Source organism: Heterocephalus glaber, unplaced genomic scaffold, assembly GCF_053883595.1.
Source record: "Heterocephalus glaber isolate CG9 unplaced genomic scaffold, H.glaber_assembly_v1.0 deba00001504, whole genome shotgun sequence".
NCBI lineage: Eukaryota > Metazoa > Chordata > Mammalia > Rodentia > Bathyergidae > Heterocephalus > Heterocephalus glaber.
In genome coordinates, this window is record NW_028258324.1 from 220307 (window position 1) to 241285 (window position 20979).

Below are 20979 nucleotides of genomic sequence, written 5' to 3' on the forward strand. Positions count from 1 at the left end.
GGGGCTGCCTTTCATCCAGCTACTTGCCTTTAATCTAGTGTGATGCCTCCATCCTCTCTGTCTTCCATGGTCTTGGCATTTGTGAGGGCATGGTGTTACTGGTCAGTCACTGTGTAGGGTGCCTCTCTGTCTAGGTTTCTGCTCTTGTTCCAAGATTATGCTCACGTTGTTCATCTTTGGCAGGAGCAGCCCAGTGTTGCTGTCCCCACAGTACATCTTTTTCAAAGTCATGTGACATCTATTTGTTTCATTATTGATGATATTACTTTAGATCTGTTGTTTAAAGATGCTACCAGTCATCTCCATGTCTTTCTCTTTATGACTGATAAGACTCGCTTGCAGAACATTCTCCAGCACAATAGAAACAATGTGTTCTGTTTGAGACTTGGGTGTAGTTTAGGGTAGAGCACTTGCCCAGCATGCACAAGGCCCTGAGTGGGATCCTCAGTACCAGGAAAGAAATCTTGTTTCTCATCAAATTTTCACCTCTAGTTCTTGCTTCCATCCCTATTCTTTCCTAAATCCAGTTGCCAGTCTGCCTTCTGTGTGAAAAACTCCAGGAAGCTCAATCTTTTTTGTTGAGAATTGTGTCTACCCTTAGCTGTGAGAAACCTGAGAGTCCCATGATTCTGTTGTTTCATTTTGATATGGCCATATTCCCAGGGGAATAAAAACCAAGCAAGCTATGTGCTACCTACCTCCCTAATAGCATTGGTGTAGGGGTTAAATATAGGTTCATATTTAAAATATCTGTCTCCACTCTGTGGAAAGAAGGATTTATTTGTTTTTGGGGGGTGGGTATTATCAGGTAGTTCCTTTCAGAAATGGCTCACCAATTAAATGTATTCCTAGTCCTTCTCACCTCTAATAAAGAATTGAATGAGACAAGCCAAAAATAGTGGCAGGGTTTATTTGAAAAGCGAGGGGTGAGGGAGAAACTGGCTCTGCAGGGCAAACTTGGGCCGAACAAGAGAGGAAAAGAGGACAAAAATAAAAGCACACCCTGGTCTGGAAGACAGAGGGCAGGCTTCCATGAAGAGTCAGGATAGCAGGTTCCTCATGGTGTCCTGTCTCTGTTAGGCCATCCACATCTCAAGGGAACCCTGGAGAAGTTCCACATACGGGGTCCTGAGAAGTGGAGTTGAGTAGATTCTGGAATTCCGCCACTCTCTTCCCAGCCAGCCTGAGCCACCCATTATCACCTATTCAGGGTCACTTGTGGCCACACAGCCAGTAGATGGCAGAACAGGTCTGCACACTTTAGCTGCGGCACTGTAGTTGCCTGTCGCTGGTTTGGGAATTCTGTAGGCTCTAAATTGACTGGGACCCTTCCCACTGTGTAGCTAAAACTGCTTCTGTACTCTGTTAATCTATGGAGCTATTCATAGAATGGTCCTATTTCTTGAAGACAGCATCATATGGATATTAAATAAGAGCCTACCTCAAAGTTCCTTAGATTTGGTTATTTTCACCTCCCTTGCTGTTCATGACAGTTGTTCTCTTTTGGGTCAGGAGTCTTTCCCCAGTGATTATAACCAGGAAAGACCTTGTGGGGAAAACGGAGAATAATGGCATTTGCTCAGCCTTATAAATAAATACCATGTTTATTAATTCTTTGCAGTTTTAAAAATATTTAGCAGAGAGAGGGAACTGTAAAAACCTTTCCTCTTTTGCCAGTTATAAGAATTGAAATTTTAAAATTCCCTTGTCACAGAGTCAGTATAAAAGAGCATGAAAATTTAATACCAACTGGCAGCAAAATGTCCACTTTATTTCACAGAGAATTTTACATCATGAAATAATATCGGTACATGGCAGAAGTAAAGAATGATGCTAGAACAGGCTAGATCAGGACACAGAATTCTGTGTACTAAAAGATTACAGCCCAGTTTAAAATATAGGGAAAAGCTGGGGAGGAAATCCCATAAGATGTGAATTAAGAGCAGTTCTGGAGCTGGGGATTTAGCTCAGTGGTTCTGGCGCCTGCCTTATAAATGCAAAGTCCCAAGTTCAATCCCCAATACCAAAAAAAAAAAAAAAAAAAAGAGCAGTTCTGTTTTGATGGAAGGATCCTGGGTGATATGTATTTTCTTCAAGTTATTCCATAATTTCCAGCTTTTTTAAAAAAATCACAAATAACAAAAGACTTAGAAAACATTGAAATATGAACAGCTGTGGAAGAGAAAATCATCTAGGCCCTTGACGGAGCTCTTAGTTTGTTTGGAAGGAAAAGCCAAGGGGCCTCCACTGCAGGTGTTGCCTCCGCTAGGGTTTCTTCCCATCCACTTGGGTACTGTTCATCTCTCTGACCCATTCCTCCTTTCTCTTCTTTTCTCTTTCTTTTAATATAAGGGAAGTGATGAAATTAATTTTAAAAGAGTTTGAAATAGAATATTACATTTTTTCATATATTTGTTTGCTGCTTTTACTTCCTTGTCTGAGAAATGTCTGTTCATTTCAGATGCCCATTTTTGAACTGGGTCTTTGAATTTGGGGGGGGCTCTGATTTTTTTCAATTTTTTAATATATTCTAGATAGTAGTCCTTTGTCTGAATAAAAATTTTTTCCCTTATTGTAGGCTGTCTGTTAGCTCTGTTGGTGTTTTCTTTAGCAGTGCAGAAGCTTTTTAATAAGATGAGATCCCAGTTGTTGATTCTTTGTGCTAGTTTTTGTGCTACTGAGGTTTTGTTCATAAAGTCTTTTCCTATGCCAATGTCTTCAAGAGTTCTACCTAACTTATCTTCCAGCAAGTTTAGTGTTTCTGTTTTGATATTTAGATCTTTCATCCACTTCGATCTTAGTTTAGTGCATGGTGATAGATATGGGTCTACTTTTAATCTTTGTCAGGTTGAAATCCAGTTTTTCCAACACCATTTATTAAATAGGCTGTCTTTCTTCCAATGAGGGTGATTGGCTCCTTTGTCAAAGATGAGGTGGCTGAGTATGTCTGGAGTTGTTTCTGCATCTTCTAATCTATTCCACTGATCCTGGGGTCTGTTTCTTTGCCAATACCATGCTGTTTTTATCACAATAGCTTTGTAGTATAGTTTCAAGTTGGGGATTGTGATACCCACTGCCATGTCTCTGTTGTCTAGAATTGCTTTTGCTATTCTAGGTCTCTTCTGATTCCAAATGAATTTTTGGATTGTTTTCTCTAGTTCTCTGAAATATATTGTTGGAATTTCAATTGACATTGCATTAAATCTATATAGTGGTTTTGGAAGTATGGCCATTTTCACTATATTGGTTCTTCCTACCCAGGAGCAAGGGATGTCTTTCCATTTTCTTATATCTTCTTCAATCTCTTTTTTCAGAGTGCTGTAGTTTTCAGTGTAGAGGTCTTTTGCGTCCTTTGTTAGATTGATTCCTAGATATTTCATTTTTTAGGATGCTATTGAAAAAGGAATTGTTTCCCTAATTTCTCTCTCAGTGAGTCTGTTATTTGTGTACAAGAAGGCTACTGTTTTTTGAGTGTTGACCTTGTATCCAGCTACTCTACTGAATCTGTCAATTAAGTGTAGAAGTCTTTTGGTGGAGTTTTTTGGGTCTTCTATGTAAAGTATCATATCATCAGCAAATAATGACAATTTAACTTCTTCCTTTCCTATCTTTAGACCTTTTATTGTTAGTGTGATTTTTGATTAATCTTTTCCTCCCTGTTTTTAAGGATCACATTGATAAATCCTAATAATAGATTTTTAACACCATTTTCTTTTTCTCTATTGGTGGCACCAGGGGTTGAAGCAGGGCCTCATGCATGCTAATTCTACTGCTGAGTCACATCTTCAGTCCTTCTTTTTTTTAACAATAAAAATAAATTAATATCATTCAACAAGTATTTATACCAAGTATTTAGTCTATTTGGAAGTTTATTTTAACTTGACTTTGTGATAGGCAAAAGATGGGCAGGAAACTAAGTTTGTGTAAGTTTAGAAGGGCCGGGATCTTGCTACTTAGTTCCCCAAGGGAGAACTGAACAAAAACTAGTGCAATTCCCATCAAAAGAGAAAGAAAAAAAAATAAAACAGAAACATGGGCAGAGCAGCTCTAAATCTTGAAAGAAGAGAACTAGTAAATTACAAGTGAAAAGGAAATGATTTGGGTTCCTGCAAAATGATCTGGCACCAGTCATGTTTGTGGGGGTCACCGAGAGGACTATGTTTCCTCAATGTGTGCTGGTTGACAGAATAACCTCATCTCAGTAGAATGTAGAAACTGAAAGAGAAGGAGACTTCTAGAATAATGCTGCCAGGTTAGAGAGCTTGGAGCTGAGCAGGGTGGGCTGGATTAGAAACTGAAGGATAGAGGTTACTTGCTGGGATTGCTTACACAGTCGTTGGCTGCTTTTGAGGCCAGATGGTGGTCCCCAGGCATCATGTATTTTAATTCTCATAATGATCCAATGAAGTAATAGTGCTGTCTCTACCTTACATAAGAGGAGACAGTGTATAACTCCATTTACTTATTGTTACTGAGTTTTTTTTTAAGATGAGTTTTTGCTGTATGGCCCAGGCTGACCTCCAGGTAGAGTTCCTCCTGGCTCAGCCTCCCAAAAGCTCAGATTACAGGCATGAGGTACCACACCAGGCTATTCCTTCTTTTATTGATGAGCATGTATTTCCTGTTTTTTCCTATACTAAATTAAATATTCTATCATATGTTTGAATATTGGTGCTTTTTTGTATGTTAATTTTTTGCATATTTAGTAGGTAAATGCAAGATTATTTTTCATATTTGATATGATTAGAACTAGAGAAAACACACTATGAAAAACCAGAAGAAATAAAGGGCCGGGGATTTAGCTCAGTGGTTTCACCGCCTGCTGCGCAAGCACAAGGACCCGAGTTCGATCCCCGGTACCAGAAAAAAAAAGTGAGTAGCTAGAAGAAATAAAAGTCCCAGCAGTATTTATATTCAATAGTATAATGATATAATTATGGTAAACATCTTTGTTTTCCATATTGCACATTTTTGTATTGAGCATTTATTACTTAGAATGAAAATAAGAAATTTGTGAGTGAGTAATATGGCACAGATTACAATAACACATCCCCATAGCTAAGGGAGATCCTTAGGATCCCTTCCTAAAAGCAGTAACTATGAGAAAACAGAACCTTGCAAAGCATGACACAGCCCAGGAGGATCTGAAACGTGGTAGGCTCCACATATGTGACACCGTGGTTTATAAGCTGGTGGAGTCCCATTTGCCAGCACTCTGTAGGAAGTGTAAGCAAGGCTGGTGTCACAGGAAGCCGACTGGGCAGTGCATTTGCCAGTGAGGGGCAGCAAGCTCATTTTTGGGCCCAGGCTCCAGAGTCAGTGTGTACTTGTGTGTGGGTTTGAACAAGCTGCCCAGACCTCTGAGACTGTTTCCTCTTTGTACAGTGGAAATAATGATTCTCCTGTGCAGAACTGCTGGAGACAGAAAAACAGCCAGTTGGTATGGGCTCAAGGGTATCAGAGAGCCAGGCACAATGGCACATGCCTATGATCCCAGCACTTTGGGAAGCTGAGACAGGAGGATTACAAGTTCAAGCCCACTGTGGGCAACTTAGTGAGACCGTGTCTCAAATTAAAAAATAAAAAGGACTGTGAATGGAGCTCAGTGCAGAGGCTCTGGATTCAGTCCCCAGTCCTGCCAAAAAAGAAAAAAAAGCATGGGGTAGAAGAGGAATTAGAGACTTCAGGTGTAGATAACTCCTAAGGAGTTTGCTCTGAGGAGAAGCAGAAAAAAGAAGTGGTAGCTAGGGGAGACATTAGGGGAAGTCTTCCTTTGAAGCTGGCCTATTCTGAAGCATGTTGAGGTGATGGTACAGTGGAGTGAAGGCTGACGATGAAGGAGAACTGCAGGAGGATGCTGCCCAGGGGCTCTGCTGTGAGGCAGGGAGGCTGGTGAGTGTCCCCTCCCTCCAGCAAATGGTAGACCCCAAAGGAGACCTCGTGAGGGCCTGGAGAACTGAGGAACTGGGGTACTTCAAGTAGGGGAAAGAATGGGGAGCACTGCACAGTGGGTACTCGGGAGCGTGACCAGGCAGGCAGTGGGCAGGCAGGCATTTACAATGAAGTCGCAATGCTGTCTCCTGCAGCACAGATGCTGGGCCGAGCGAGGGGTAGGTGGGCTGCTTCCTCCAGAAGCCCTAGGGGATTGGTTTCTGCACCTGGCCGGCTTCTGGGGCCACTTGCACTTCTAAGATGAAGCCCCATTCTTGCTTCTTCAGAATCAGGAGCTGAGGTCTCACATCTCCTTTGTCACCCAGTCCCCCATCTCAGGTTCCTGCATTCAGTCCCATCTGCAGTTCCTTCTGCCTGCAGACTGGGACTCAGATGTCTTTGGAGGGGGCTGCTCTTCTGCTTTCCATAATTAGGGAAGTTGAGGGTCTTTTCATGTAACTGATTTTCCTTATCTCCTCCATTGTGAATGACCCATTCCTGACATTTCCTTTTGGCATATTGCATATTTCTTCAGTTTATTGCTTCCCTTTCAGTTGTTTACAAAATGCTAACTCACTTAAGTACGTTCATTTTTTAAATCTTTATATTATAGAAAATGTCAGACAAACATACAGAGAATAATGTACTAAATCTCCATCTGTTCATCCCCAAGCTGAAATAATTACCAACTCCAGGCTACTCTTACTTTGTCCATACCCTCACCCATTCTTCCTTGTATTATTTATTATTTTAAAACAAATCTAGATACATTTTCCCATAAATATTTCAACAAAATACATTAATTTTATGATTTATGTTTTCACAAATAATTTTCTCTAAGGCTGTTTTTTTGTGCAGTGTACCCAGGAAAGGCTGATCCACTTGTCTTTTTTTATCCACTTTTTAAAGGGATAAGAATCAAGTCTGAACAGTTTTGGTGGTTGTGCTGGGTATTGGACCCAGAGCTTCACATGTGCTCCACAGGTGCTCCACAGGTGAGCTAAACCCCAGCCCCTGTACCTTTTTCTGTACTTTTCAAGGAAGCTGTTTCTCTTTCCTTCATCTTGTCTTTATTAGAACAACCATTTTGTAGCTGCTTAAATGAGTGTATTTGAGAACCCACATGTGGAGAGCACTCTGAGTCGCATTGCACATTGCCTGCCCTTCCATGGACATGAACAGGGTCCTGTAAGTGAGGACTGCATCCATAGTCAGCGGGCTGCGCACTGCCATTCATGAGCCAAATTAGTCCTCTGTAGTGACAACACTGCCGCCTGGCACAATGCCTGCTATGTCTGCTTCATTTATCAACTGAAGATTTTCTGCCAAGGCCAGTGGGCATTGGAAGGTGCAGACAGATACAAAGAGGAAGGGAGTGGCCAGCCCTTCTTTTCAGCAGCCTGCTGCTCAGTGCCCTTCCTCGTTCCCAAGCCTGTGGGCTCCATGATCTTTGCTAACCTTAGTGTGGCAGCCCCCAGAGGGGACAAAGCTGCCTGGCTTCCACCTCGGACAGAAGGCCCAGGGCAAGGGCAGTTTGGCTTGGGCCTAGGTCTGAACAGGTGATCCATGATTTCTCTGAGTGCAGACATGAAAGTGGCCAGGGAGCCGTGTCCAGCTTGTGCTGACCAGAGCCTAGCAACGTCCCAGCCAACACAAACACAGCCCCAGGCTCAGGGCCTGAACTCTACTCTCTGACTTCCTTGCCAGCCCCTCAGGTAACCCCTTGATATCCACTGGCCATCGAGTTCTGGGAAGCTCTTCATTTGCAGGTCACCAGCCAGATCCTGGATACTGTTCTTCTGTGTCTCTAGGGGGTAACTGCTAGCCACCCCTTCTTTACCCAGGAGGGCTTTCTTCTTCTTTTTTTTTTTTTTTTTTTGTTTGTTTGTTTTTTGGTACCAGGGATTGAACTCGAGTCCCTGTACTTTCAAGACAGGTGGCTTAACCACTGAGCTAAATCCCCAGTCCAGGAGGGCTTTCTTGGGTTCTCAATGCTAAATGACTATTCTACTCAGATATTTCTCCTGCAGCTTTGTCTTTTTTTTTATTTTTATTTTTGTTAGTAGGTTTGTAGTACCTAATGATCATATTCTTCACAGGGAGTTGGTACAAGTACATGACACATCTTGATTCCTTTTTCCATCCCCTACTTCCCATCCATGCCCCTTCCCTCCATCTCGTGGTCCCCTACTCTTTTGATCTATCTTCTTATTTCCTATTATCTGTCTTTTTTTTTTTTTGGTACCAGGGATCGAACTCAGGGCCTTGCACTTTCGAGGCAGGCGGTGGAACCACTGAGCTAAATCCCCAGCCCTCCTATTATCTGTCTTTTATTTTGCTCTATATTTATTCTTTGAATAACCATGTGCTATTTAAACTTATATGTCTGATTTACTTCACTTAATATTTTAATCTTTGAAAAACCATGTGATATCTAAGCTTATATGTCTGCTTTACTTCACTTAATATTATAACCTTAAGGTATATCCATTTCCTAAAAATGACTTATTTTTCTTTATAGCAGAATAGTACTCCATTGTATGTAAAAATACCACATTCATCCATTAGTGGATATACAGGCCACTTCCAAGATTTACTAAGACAAGTTGTGCTGCTGTAAACGTGAATATGGATGTATCACTGTAATATGATGTCTTTAACTCTTATGAGAAGATAGCTAAAAGGGAAATAGCTAGGTCAAATGGAATTTCTATTTTTAGTATTTTGAAGAATCTCTGTAATGATTTCCATAATAGTTGTACTAGTTCACATTCTCACCACCAATGTAGACTGGTTCCTTCCATGCCCTGCAGCCTCACCAGCATTGGTTGTTATTTGATTTCTTGATGATAGCCATTCTTTCTGGAGTAAGATAGATCTCAGTGTTGTTTTAGTTTGCATTTCTCTAACAGCCAGTGTCGTTGAACACTGCTTCATGTATTTCTTGGTCATTTGCACTTCTTCTGAGAAATGTTTATTCATTTCACTTGCCCACTTTGTGATTTCTCCTGCATCTTTGACTGCATAGTGCTCCCTTCCTCTGTCCATGGGGCTCCTCAGTTGTCCATGCCCCTAGTTCTCTTTCCTCAGCTTCCCTCTCCGCTCCCGGTGTCCATATCCAGCCTGACATTTTTCCTGAGTGCCACACGCACCTGTCTGGCTAATTTGGGAACCATCCCTGCAAGCTGTGCTCACCCAGACTATTTGGCTCAGGGCCGCTGCTTCTCTGTGGCTTCTCTTGGCCCTGTTCCCTTCAGGCTCAGAGCCACAGGTAGGGCTCAGTGACAGCACAATCAGCAGCTGTGGGAAAGACCCCAGTGTGTACATGGAGAATTCACTGCTGGCCATGAAGCACGCAGCCTGAGCTTCCCTTGAGGACCCATTGCTTCTATTTGTCTTCCCAACAGCTCTCTCTCTGGGTCCAATGCCTCTGTGCCCAGGGCCCTGAGGTGCTGATCAGTTCTGCCGCATCCTTTCCCAGTTTGTTTCCTCTCAGCCCAGCTCCCTTGAGCTATGTCCCAGCTGTCCAGTGTCCTGTGGCTAGGCCTGGAACTGAGGCCATTCCCAGGATAGGCACTGGGTCTTGGCCATCATACCATCTCCAGGTTTTGCCCTTCTGTGTCCTATGTACTTAACTTGCTTCATCCCTTAGTTGTGATAAAACTGCTGAAAAGCCTGCAGCTGGTATTTCTAGATGTCATATTTTACCTTCAGCCCATCTGCCTTCTAGTCCCCCACCTCTCACCCCGTAGTACTGGGAATTGAATCTACTGGGCCTTCCCACTGAGCTACATCCCCAGCCCTTTTTTTATTTTGAGACAGTCTTAAGTCACCCAGACTGGGGTCAAACTCTCAATCTTGCTGCATCATTGTCCTAAAATGTTAACAGGCATGTGTTACCATGTGTGGTCCCCTCCCCTTTTCTTTTTAAGAAAGATCTGAGTAGCTGGGATCATAGGCATGTGCTCTTGTGCCTGGCTCCTTCCATTCATTTACTAATTGCTAAACACCTAATACAGGGAGGGCTGGTCCTGTGGCAAGGATCAAACGCTCAGCTGCCTGGGGAGGCTAGGCAGTAAAGAAAGGGCAGCAATGGGGGCTGCAGAACCAGAGCGGGTGCCTCCTCCCTATATTCCCAATTGGAAATGGTTCTGTTATCACCAGGTCAATCTCTCCAGGAGAGGCTGGAGGTTCAGGTCTGGATGTGTAATGTCTAACTTTGGAATGTCCTGTTCTGGAACAGTTTGTTTGTTTGTTGCTTTTGTGCTTGGATCGGAATCAGGATCTTGCACAGCCAGGCAAATGCTGTCCCCCCGAGCTTCACCCCAGCCCCATGCCTTGGAAACAGGCACAGGCTGGGCCACAGACTGCAGCCCCCATGCTCACCTTCAGCTCTGCCTGCTCTCTGAGTCCCATCTTCCACCATTCAGATCCTACCTCCTGCAGGCTGCGTGGTATGCAGGCTCTCAGCAGCCACACAGACAGAGAAGGGAGCGCCAGAGTCCCAAGCCAGGTTTCAGGTGGTGGAGACCCAGATCCTGGGAGGTTAGCCAAGGCCGGGCTCCAATTGCTCGGGTGGTCAGGGTTCAGCAGCTTGAGTGAGGGAGTGAGCAAGGCTGAGCACAGGACAACAGAAAATAGAATGGACTGGAGAGTGGCACAAAGGACTTTTTAAAAAATACAGTTGTCCATGGTAGCACACACCTACAATCCCAGCACTTAGGAGGAGACATAGTGAGTTCAAGACCAGCCTGGACTACATAGTGAGACTCTGCCTCAAAAAACAAAAACAAAACAAAAAACTCTAAATAAATACAATTGTCCAGTTTTTGAAAGGAAAGCAAAAAGGCAGCTAACAGTTTTTTAGTTATTTGCTACACATAGTGCTACTTAAAGCCCAGAGATAATCCAGTAGCTTGCTTAGGGCACACAGCTGATAAATGGCAGAGGAGAATTTAGTTTTCCAGATCTTTGTGGAAGGCACTGCATCAGTGATCCTCAGCCGTCACTGACCTTAGAGTCACTCAGGGACTGTGTGTGTTTAGGTGACATATCAATATGCAAACTGTCTTGGAGTTTGGTTTAAACATTCAGATGCTAGGGTCTGTGACAGAGCGAGTGCTCAGAGTGTGGAAAGCCCTGGGTTCCATCTCTGTCACCATCAAAAGGAAAAGTTGGGCTACCTCAGTTCCAGCACATGGCAGCTGGTGAGACCTGTGGGGTGGCACCCAGGCAGGGGGCAGGAAGCTCCAGAGTCCTCGGGACCTCAGTGTGCAGCCCGTCGGGGGACCCTCTGCAAGGAACATTTGTCCCTCGAACTGATGCCCATAGAATAGTGCTGAGGACAGAGGGAAGCCAGGATCACATCATTGCATTAGCACTTCTACAGCAAGTGTAGCACACCTGTGCTCACTCCACACACAGATACGCAGTTCAGGAATTGGAGGATAGGAAAAAAGAGGAACCAATTGCAGAGACTGAGCAGTTGAGATCAGAAAATAATCATTTTCCACCTGGTAGTATTGGCTTTATTTAGTCTGTTTTGTTTGGCAGTGTGGAGATTGTATTCGGGGCCTTCACTCTGAACTACATCCCTATCCCTTTTTTTATTTTTTGTTTTGAGACAAGGTCTCACTAAATTGCCCATGCTAGGCTCTAACTTGCAGTCCTCCTGCCACAGCCTGCCAGGGCACTGGGATCAGAGACATGTGCCTTTAAGTGCCCAATTCAGTGATTCTATAATATTCACAGAGTTCTACTATTATCAGCAGAGTGCTGCTATTACCAGTGAATTTTAGAACAGTTTATCACCCTAGAAAGATGCTCTATTTCCTGAAGCCATGCCCCTGCTGTCCTTTCCTTCCACCCTAAGCGACTACTAATCTGCTTTTTATCCTATTGATTTCCCTCTTCTCAACCTGAGTGTTGTTTTTATCCTTTTTTGTGGTGCTGAGGATGGAACCCAGGGCCTTGAATATGGTGGCTCACACTGTCCCTGAGCCACACCCCTGCCCTGTGGTGTGGTTTGTAACCTGGACACTTAGTTATTGATACAGGACCCACCTGTCTGAACTCACCTATGTAGTCAGCACTGAGATCAAGAAACCACACCAGATCACAGCCTGCTCCTTCCAGGTGACTGTTTGTGACTTCTGATACACAGCTTAGTTTTGCTCTTTTTGAACCTTGTAACCAGTGGGATTATAGAATATGTCTTCTTCCCAACATCATATCTGTGATGTTCATCCACATCACTGCCTGTGGCCAAGATGATCTTAAGTCCCCTTCAGAACAGATTATTTGAAAAGGTTCATTGAAACTAAAATTCTTCACATGACTTATTGAATAAGCTTCCTCCATTGTCAGTATGAAAACAGTCTGTCCCTGAAGGATTTGCTTGGGAATTGAAATTCTGAAGATGAACAAGGATAGATATAGTGTCTTGGTCTTGCATGGCTGGTTATACAGGTCATTAAACATGAACTTCTCAAAAGGGAATAGGAGTATTAAACTCATCATGATTTACTAAGAATCACAAGTTAGTTTTAAACACTTCCAAATCCAAGCACCAGAAATTCCTCCTGGGTTGTTTTGGCATGCTAGAAAAAAAATTTTTTTGGTGAGACCCTCAAGGTCCTGCATTTTATAAGAAAGGTCATCAGACACCTGCCAGTCCTGCATTTCAGTACCTAAAAACTGTATATTTTCTCACTTTACAAAAAAAAAGTGAGGAAACAAATGTACTTTATTTTTGGAAATTCAGCCTTGCCTTAAAGGACTTATGTCTTATCTTTGCCTACCACAGAAATAGATGTTTTATAATGAAGATGCTTGTTTGCAAAAATTTTTTCTAGATTTGTAGACAGTATGCTTGAAGACAACTTTTCCTTAAATGTCCTTTCCCTCCTTTCTGAACCGCCTGCTGTGAAGATCTCCCCTGCAGCAGTGCTTGAGGCTGCAGCACCCTGTGGTCAGAAAACTGTGCACCTGTGCTCCAGCTCATCTTCTTCCCCTTCAAGATGCAGCTCAGGGGTCCTTGCCAGGAATCCTCCTTTCTGTGACCTCAGTGCATCCTGAGCAGGTCTCTGTCTCACACCTCATTGTGCTATAACTATGTGTACATGTGTGTGCATGCTTCCTGCCCCTTTCCTTCATCTCTCTCCCCTTTATCAACTCCTTTCTGCTCTCTAATTTTTGTTCCTTTTCTTTTTTTTTTGCAATGATCTCCCTATACAATCCAGGCTGGCCTTGAACTTGTGGTGATCCTCCTGCCTCAGTCTCTTGAGAGTGCTGGGAATGACAGGTGTGCACCAGGCTTGTTCTCTCCTTTTCAAAGGCCATGTTTATAATTCCGTTGTTACTTTGTAGATCTAGGTTTCCAGGGCTACCCCAAGGAGACAGTTTACTTCCCCCTAGAAACCACATCTGTCACCCAATGCAGACTGATGTCTGGGTGGTGACCAAGGGGCCTAAAAATAATGTGGTTCACATTTCATGGTGCTTTGTGTGTTAGGCCTGTACTGGGCATTGGGAATAGTACTAGGAGGCAGACTTGAAGAACTTAATAATATACAAATTGTAAATACAGAGCTAAAATTAAGAGCCAAATTTCACCAGATTCCATATCCTATTAATTTTTTGAACTTTTAAAAACTGTTTACTTTGAATCTGAGTGTGGTAGCACACACACTTGTAATCTCAGCACTTGGGAAGCTGAGGTAGGATCATGAGTTTGAGGCCATAGTAAGATCTCATCTCAAAAAAGTTTATTTTGAAATAAATTAAGTATAGATTAATAGGAACTTGGGAAGAATTGCACAGGGGGTGCTCTACAACCTTCTTTTCCTCCCCTGACACAGATATCCTCTGTAACTGTAATGGAAGATCAAAACCAGGAAAGGGGGGCACATTCCATAGTTACGGTCACCTGAGGTCATTGATTAATAAAGCATTTTAGTTAAATATTACTTCTAATGAAAACAGTATTCTTTGTATTATAAAGCTTACATCTCAAGCAGTAACTGGATATATATTGAAAAAGAACATGATTTAGATCATTGGTTCTTAACCTTTTGAGACATAGACTCATTTTAGAAGAGAATGAAATACGGGTATTTTTAGCAAAACAAAGACACACACACTTGTACAGAATGTTCATGGTTCCACACATTATCCCCACCACGGCCAAAATGTGTCGAGACTTCAGGTTGAACCGGCAGCTTAGGGATGGAGCGTGGTGGAGTGGTGGAGTCCTGGTCAGCATTCTGAGGCCCTGGGTTTGATCCTCAGCACTCCGCCCCCATCCTGGTTTAGAGCAACATTTAAAGAAACACATTTTCTAAATAAATCTGGAAATCTTTAAGCATCCCTATTAGTGTTTTGACCTTTTCCTAATTCTGTTTCTAGAAAAGTCCCCTCTCACTCCCCAGGCTTCTTGTTACTTTTTTTTTTTTTTCCTTCCAAGGGAGATTTTATTGACTCCTCACAACAGCATAGTGAGCAGATACTGTTACTTTCCCTATTTTCTACTGCACAAATTTGAGGCTTAGAAGGGTTAGTAGTCTGCCTGCAATCACATAGGTAGGAAGCGGCAGAGCCTCATTTGAGAACAAGTTTGTCTGACTCCTGAACCCATGTTGTCCACTGCCCATTTGGACAAGGGCTGGCATTGACCAAAACTGGGTGAGAGAATTTTACCTACCGACAGAAATGGCACAGATCACTTCATCTGCATGCAGATGCACACACACAAACCTTTAGGTATCTAAAGCAAACAAAACTAGCCAAAAGGAAACTAATTATTGAATGTGATAAAATGCTGAAAGACATTATTTGATAAATAAGATTTGTTTTGATAAGTTGGTGATTTGTCTTCTGGTTTTTGAGGATGATTTGTCACCATTTGCAAATGAGACCAGTTTATCTTAAAATACATGTAATAAGCCGGATGTGGTGGCACGTGCCTGAAATCCCAGCATTCTGGAGGTTTGAGGCAGGAGGGTCACATTTTTGAGCCCAACCTGGGCAACTTAGCAAGACCCTGACTAAAAAAAAAAAAAAAAAGGCCGGGGATCTAGCTCAGTGGTGCTGCCACCTGCCTCACAAGCGCAAAGTCCCAAGTTTGATGCCCAGTACCAAAAAAAAAAAAATAGGCTCTGGGTTCAATTTCCAGTACCTCCCCCCAAGATACATATAATATTTTATTTTCTTTCTTTTTTTTCCCCCATTAAGTTTATTGGTACATTTTCGGTATGCAATACAGTTATATTCATCATTGTGATCTTGTACCATTACATGAGTCTCTTGGTTCTTATTTTTTTTTCCCCTTCCCTTGCCCTCCCTTCACCACCTCCACCCTTCCCTATTTGCAAAGACCTTGTTTCCATTTTTTTCTTCTCATATTTTTTCCTTTCTCTTTTTTCCCTTCCCCTACCTCTCCCAATTCCCCTGCTCTTTTAGACCTTTTCTTCCTGTTACACAATATCAGTTATACATTTTTAAAATTACAATATCAAGATCTAGGAGACATTACCACAGATTTTACAGAATTTAAAAGGATATAGAAAGCATATTACAAAAATCTGTTTTGAAATAAATTTGACAACTTCTAAGAAGTACTTTGGAAGACAAATTAATGAAACTAACTCTGGAGGAAATATAAAATTTGAATAGCACCTATTAAAGAAAGTATATTCCTAGCTTGAAAACCTACCTATATGACAACAGGAGGCTCATAAACATTTTAACTGATAAATTATATCAAACAATTAAAGCAGAAAAAAGAAGGACCACTTCTCCCTTCATTTTAGGAACTCAACATTGTGCTAATCCTAAAACTGGATAAAGATAATAGAAGAAAAATGTATGAACATAGATAGAAATTTGTTTAACAACAAAAACTATTGGAAGTCAGATCTGGTAGGATGTAGAAAGTTTTTTTGTTATAGGGATGGCAGTGTTGGTTCAGCATTGGAAGATCCACCCCCAAAAGTCAGCATTTTAACAGAGGAAAGGAAAAAGCCATATGATCCTGTCACTAGTTGGAGAAAAAGTATCGGACTAAATTCTACAGCTGTTCATGGTAAAAGCTATCAGGAGACTAGAAGTAGAACAGAAACTTCTCAACAGATTAAAGATGTACTCCATACTTCCAGTGAGAATGCCTTATATAAATGGAGAATATACAATGCTTTCTCCTTAAGGTGGGGAACAATGGCAGATTTGCTTACTCTTTATCTGTCCATTATACTTTGAAACCTAGTCCCCACCAAAATAGTCTGGCAATAAAATGACACAACTAGGATAGGATTGGCATGGCAGAAGCAAAATCTTTACATGTAGATGAAATGATCATCTACAGAGAAAATACTAAGAAATCTCTAGGAGCCCCTAGAACTTGTACTTGAATTTAGCAGGATTAGAAAACACAAGGTATATATAAAAATTCAGGCCTGTATATATTTGCTATAAGTAAAGAATTGTATATTGAAATTTAAAAGTTATGTAGGAGTACAAAGGACCTAGAAAAGTTTTTTTTTAAAAAAAAAAAAACAGTGTTGGAAGACATTTAGTACCTAATTTTAAAACTTCTTCTAAAGCTACAGTAATCAAGGCAGTGTTGGTGTAAGGAAAGACATATAAATCATTTGAATAAAACAGAGAATCTAGAAATAGAACCACACATATATGATCCACTGAGTTTTGAAAGATTATTTAACATTAGCATTTTATAGAATATAAACTCAATTCAAGAGCCAAGGAAGAGATAGTGTTTTCCGCAAATGGCACTAGAACACCTGGTATCCGTATATAAAAAATTAACCTCAACTCTTTTTCCATACATGAAAATAACTTGAAGGGATTGATGAACCTAAATAAGAAAGCCTAAAAGTATAAAACTTTAAGAAGAAATTATAAGGGAAAATGTTTATGAATTCAGGGTAGGCAAGAACTACCTAGGATACAAAAGACATGATGTATAAAAGAAAAAAATTGATAAATGAGATTCCATCAAAACTTAGAACTTTAAATGACATCATTAAAATGAAAAGTAGTCCTTAAAGAGACCATATTTACAATGCATATAACCTATGACCAGAATATATAAAGAATTCTTAGAGCTCATTAATAGACAACCCAATTAAAATGTAGACATAAGAAGATGATAAATAGTATAGCACGAGGAATGGTGTGCAACTCTAGAATCAGAAAAATACTAATCAGTACAATAATAAGATTGAATTATACACTCATTAGGGAGATGAAGTCAAAAGTTTTAAAAGCCTTGTCATGACTTTTTTTTTGTTGGATTCTCCCGCTTTGCGTTTAATTTGTCACACCCAATGGATTCATTCTGCTGGGTTTCCTGGGGTTGTGATCCTCATTGTCTTTTCCTAGGGTATTGCCTAAAATTTTTTGGAGTGCCAGTTTGGTATTCATGAAGTTCCTCAGGTGCTCTTTATCATGAAAGTATCTTATTTCTCCATCAATTTTGAAAGATAGTTTTGCAGGGTATATCAATCTGGGTTGGAGGCTGTTTTCCTTTAGAGCTTGAAATACATCACTCCAAGCTCTTCTTACCTTGAGGGTTTGCATTGAGAAGTCTGCTGTGATTCTGATGGGCTTTCCTTTGTATGTGATTTGTTTCTTTTCTCTCACTGCTTGTAGAATTTTGTTCTCCTGTTGGATTTCTGGAATCCTAACTATTATATGCCTATGTATAAATTTTTTTGATCAAGGCTAGCTGGAGTCCTATATGCCTCACTTATCTTTATGTCAAGTTCTTTTCCCCTCCTTGGGAAGTTTTCTGCCATCACTTCTGTGAACAGATTTTTTATGTCATCTGCACTCTCTTTCTTCATTGACTCCAATCAGTCTTATGTTATTCTTCTTAACATCATCTAGCAGCTGCTGGATTGATTTCTCATGTTCCCTTACAATTTTAAAGCAATTTTTCTTTTCCTCCTCACTAATTGCAATCTTATCTTCTGTATGTGAAATTCTATCCTCACATTGGTTCATTCTGCTGCACAGACTTTCGATGCAGTTTTTAATCTCTTGGAAATCTGTTTTATGGATTCCATTTGTTTCCTATGTTGGGATTCCATCATGTTCCTCAGAGCCTCTATTTTTTTTCTGTCCTCTCTAGATTTATTAATCATGTCTTGCACCATGAGCAAAATCTTTGCTGTTATCTGAGTAATTATTTCTGATTTCATTTTTCCCAGATCCTCTTTTGTTGCCAGTTCAGAGAGTCCAGGTGGTTGAGTATCAGATTGTTCCATCTTGTTTCCCTTTGGGGTTGCTGTAGGTGATCTGGAACTCTGTTTTTCAGGCTTCCTTAAGTGTTTTCTCATTTCCATGGGGGGGGGGTGCTTCTGGCGCCCACGTGGCTCACCTTCCCTAGGGAGCTTCCTTCCGGGTTCTGGGACCAGCTGAGCTTCTCTGCCCTCTGGGCCGGGAGCGGCGGGACTCAGTACAGTGGTCTGGTGGTCCACTGTCCTCTGCGTCTTTGTAATGTGGAACCAGGTGGCTGTACAGCAGAGCGGGGGGGGGGGGGGGGGGTTAGTGCATTGTTATGGGCTGATTCAGCGTGTTCCCCGCTACTCGTGACCTCCATACTGCGTGCGCAGACCTGCCTGTCTGCAATGGGCTGATTCAGCATGTTCCCTGCGACTCGCGACCTGGGTAGGGCGTGGGCAGACCTGCCTGTCTGCAGTGGGCTTGTTACTCCTTTACTACAAGGATTGAAAGTCTCTTGGATGCCCTAGAGCTCTTGGTGGCTTAGAGGAGGGGACAAAAAGAAGCAAACAAAATAAAACCTGTGCTCTGATATGGCTGCTTTATGCCCGTCTCTTCCCTGGCCTGCTTTCCTGTGCAGACATTGCCTCTGAACAGGGACTCTCAGCTCCATTCCCTTCACAAGGAACCTCCAAGACCCGGGGCAGTTTAGCATCATGCTCTAGGGTCTGGACCGCATCTTGTTCCCAAGGAGGTTCCCACATCATGCTGACCCTTCAGTATCTGTGGTCACCCAGAAGCAGCCCTGGAACTGTGAGACTGGACACAGGGCTGATGCTGACAGAAATGAGGAGGTTGGCTATACCCTGAAGGGAGAACAAAACCAAAGCTCTCACTGTGCCTGTCAGCTGCCTAATTTCTTTTTTTTTTCTTTTTTTGTCCTGCTGGATGTACTGTGGATTGAACCCAGGATTGCTGTACTACTGAGCCACATCCCCAGCACAGACACACTCCTTTTTGCAGTACTGGGCATTGAACCTAGGGTCTCCACATTGAGCCACACCCCCAGCCAGCCCTTTTTATTTATTTTGAGACTAAAGGCCCAAGTTGGACTGGAATTTGCTATCCTCCGTCCTCAGCCTCCCAGAGTGCTGGAAATACAGGTATGCAGCACCACATTCAGCTTTCAGCTGTGTAATTTCTTAGGGAAATTTCTTTCCAGTCAGAAGTTTCACAATGATTCTCCATCTTTTCTGTCTCCTGATGAGTATCCTTTAGTTGCATAGTTGGTCTTCAACTACTTTAAGTAGTGTTATAATGTGGTTGCTGAAAAAATTAAGGAAACAAATTTGTTTCCAAAGGCACTGTATCCTTTCCCCTCCTTCAGAAGGTGACTGTGATTAAGACAAAGACACAGGCCATGGCTTCTCTACTCTGCCAGACAACCAGTGTTGAATTTGGAAGAGTGACGAGTGGGTGGAGGTAGGCAACTTGGCCAGCTGTCAGTGACTTTGACTTTACTGGGTAGTTGGTCACTCAGTTACAGTCTATGCAAGAGTCATGCTCGTGGGACCTGGGCCAGAAACTATGCTGATGCTGGTCATCTCCCAAGCCACCCTGGGGTGGACTTCTTCCAGGAGAAGATGAGGGTCAGAGAAATGAATGAACCCGACCAGCATCACTGAAGCACTTAGTGAAGGAAGTGGTAATTGGCGCCCTGTTTCATGCTGGGACTTTCCAATGTACTCCCAGCCCAGGGACCCCAACACTGCCTCATCTGTAGGGGAAAAATTGACAGCATCCCATTTCACAGAGACATAGGCCTTCCCAAGAAACAAAATAACCTGCTGCCTGGCTTCTCCATGCTACTGAGGGGAGTCAGGGAGGAGAGGCCTAGATACCCGGACACTTTCCTGTCCTGGCTGAAAATGGAGACTGCTCACCTGCAGCTTAGCAGTGGCCTACAAGGCCTGTCTGCATACACAGTTCACCCTGGGCAGGGTGAGATAACTCTCTACATTGTCTTTTCAGAGTCACTGTCTGGACCCCAGGCAACTCCTCTTTTTGCCTTTAGCTCTTCTACCTCCCTGAGATCATTCAGCCTGACGTGATATTAGCAGCCACAGCTCCATGAGTATCAGGTAGGCCCACCCAATTCATGAGGCCACAGAAGCTGCCCTTGTAACCCTTCAGGCACTTGCAGTGTATGTTGATTTCTGGATGTGATTTTCTCTGAATTCTGAAGAAACAGTGAAATGGGCAGGCGGTGCAGGTAATCTCTGTACTTTTATGGTGCGTAGCACATTCCCAGACTCCCAATTATGAAACAGGGAGGAAAACACTCTTCCAGCCCTCACCTGCTCCACCTCACACAGACAGAAGGAGAAAAGATCAGGGAGAAAACATTCATTCTTTCTCCAGGCATCTCAAGCCCCCTCCTCTAGGCTCTGAAAGGACGTATTATGGCTTATGTCTAGTTGTTCCCCCAAAGCCTCATGCAGTTATAGATGGGGCTTTTCAGAGGTGGCTGGATTTAGAGTGTGTGATGCTAGGATCAAGGGTGTGTGATTACTAAATTAGTTCACTGATTGGTTTGGAGTGGTTCTGGTTAGGACTGAGGGTGCCCCACCCTAAGGATGAGTAACTTGGATGGAATATAAAGGACAGAGAGAAAGTTATTGTTTGCCACTTGTCACTTGCTGCTTGCTGCCTTGCTGCCTGCCATGAATTGTTTCTCCTCTGCCTTGGAGCCAGCCAACTATGAACTGAAATCTCTACAAACTGTGAGCCAAATAAATTTTTCCTCCT

At 42.4% G+C, this 20979-nt stretch overlaps 1 protein-coding gene and 1 long non-coding RNA gene across 7 annotated transcripts in view; one reads left to right on the top strand and one right to left on the bottom strand.

Annotated features, from left to right (window-relative positions):
• The window catches only part of G3bp2 (G3BP stress granule assembly factor 2), a 71719-nt gene that overhangs the window by 10829 nt on the left and 39911 nt on the right, over positions 1 to 20979 (top strand). The gene's annotated exons all lie outside the window — the stretch shown is intronic.
• Positions 1 to 20979, bottom strand: part of LOC106008819 (uncharacterized) — a 38947-nt gene that overhangs the window by 5062 nt on the left and 12906 nt on the right. The window contains exon 5 of one of the 5 annotated variants that reach the window (XR_001183008.3): positions 13676 to 14235. The exons of 2 other annotated variants lie outside the window; for them this stretch is intronic. This is a non-coding gene — a long non-coding RNA (uncharacterized LOC106008819). Of the gene's footprint in view, positions 1 to 13675; positions 14236 to 16636; positions 18464 to 20979 lie in introns of those variants that run through there. 2 more of the 5 variants (XR_015440770.1, XR_015440772.1) reach the window with 2 other exon arrangements.